Raw genomic sequence first — 1,896 nt, 5'->3', positions numbered from 1 at the left:
GCTATGGTATCTGTAAGCTGACATGGTGCTGGTGGGTGTGATTTTTAGTATGTTAATGAGGGTAAGTCACTTGATACTGTCACCTAAATTGTAGGCCTACTCAAAAGACCCTCTTTTGTAGCCTTGATCATATCTTAACTTTATGGATTCTTTACCTCTTTCTGATTGATCAGTTCTTGGAGAACCCCTATCATAAACCAAATATCTGTTTAGTCTTTGGAAGCCCCCTTGACAAGTCATCTGTTTTTTCTTAGGAGTCCCCTCTGGCCAAATTGTTCCTCTTATGGTAGATAAAGCATCTACTACCATCTGCTCCTCTCCCTCCTTATCCCTACCTAACAAGAGCTTCTGCAGGCCTTCCAGAATAGGAATAAAGTCCAAAGTCCCTAACCTGGTATTCATGGCCTTGCACAATCGTGCCACTATTTATTTTTCTGGCTGTATCGCTCATTTAAAATGAACTATCCTTGCCTCCTCCAAACCTATAATTTCTGTCTCTGTTTCCTGCATATGCTGTTCTGTGTGCCTGCAATGCTCCTAACCTTTTTGTCCAATCCCACCTGCCACAGTCCCACCCCAGCTTTCAGATGCACACTCTGGGTGAAACTCATCCACTCTGCATGCCCACAGATCAAATGCCATCTTCTAAAGTCTTTTTCAGCCCCTGTTCCTTCCCCTGAACTTCAGATCCAAACTAGCAGATGGAACAGCAGTTTCAACCATCAGCATTGTTAAAGTACTCTCTCCTCCAGGGTTTATCCACCTTTCATTTTTTTCCCTCACCCTCGCTTTCTTTCCAGTTTCTACTTTCAACTACACTTCTCCAAATAACATGTCCCCAGAAAATTCACCAGAAAAAGTTATTGCTGGAGAGGCCCCCTGGATGTCCACCCTTTACTCACCTTTGATCAATAGAGTCCTTCCCTCTCTCTTCCTCCCTCCCTTTGCAAATGTGGTGCAATTAGAAGAGATTATCAAAGATTCTTCAGGATAGATGGGACTGTTCCTCACAGTTCTTTTTCAGGTTCTTGTAGGGTCCAGGTTTTTGCAAAGTCTCAGTTGATTCATGTTGTAATAGCTCCTGAAATTGCACCCAAACCCAGTGCAACTTTAATGAAATTCCCAACAGGATTTGTTATGGAATCTGATAACCTGATTCTAACATGTAGGTGGAAGAGCAAAAAGTGAATTCCCCTGTAAAAGAACAAAGTAGGGAAACTTAATTTACAAGGTATAAAAACTGTTTATATAACTAATGTAATTAAAACAATAGATGTTAGCACAGGAACAGATAAACCATAGGTCAATAGACAGCCAAATAATAGAAAACTGTTTTGTGATACGGCAGACATTCCAGATGAGTAGGGAAAGGATATACTGTACTATTTAATAAATGAAATATAGACTATTGATAAATACATATAGAAAAAAATAAAAGTATACCCCTAATTCACACCTTTCACAAAATCCCATTGGGCTAAAGACTTAAATGCTAAAAACAAAATTTTAAAACTATGAGAAGAAAATAAAGACTATCTTTATGAGCTCAAAGTAGGCAAGATTTGCTTAAGACAAAAAACACAATCCATGAAGGAAAATTAGATAAAGTTTATTTCATTGAAATTAAGAACTTCCGAAAATAAAATATACTATAAAGAAGTTAAAAGGAAGTAGGGAGTGATGGCTCCCACCTGCAATCTCAGCACTTTGGGAGGCTGAGGAAGGAGGATCTCTCGAGCCCAGGATTTCAAGGTTGCAATGAGCTGTGATCGCACCACTTCCCTCCAGCCTGGGTAACAGAATGAGACTCTGTCTCTAACAAAAAAAGAGAAAGGAAGGGAAGGGAAGGGAAAGGGAGGGAAGGGGACAGGAGGGGCAAGCTATTGTAATTCTCAT

The sequence above is a fragment of the Otolemur garnettii genome, unplaced genomic scaffold (genome assembly GCF_000181295.1).
Source record: "Otolemur garnettii isolate 467f Iridium unplaced genomic scaffold, OtoGar3 scaffold00095, whole genome shotgun sequence".
NCBI classification, from domain to species: domain Eukaryota; kingdom Metazoa; phylum Chordata; class Mammalia; order Primates; family Galagidae; genus Otolemur; species Otolemur garnettii.
Note: the sequence above shows the minus strand (reverse complement) of the source record.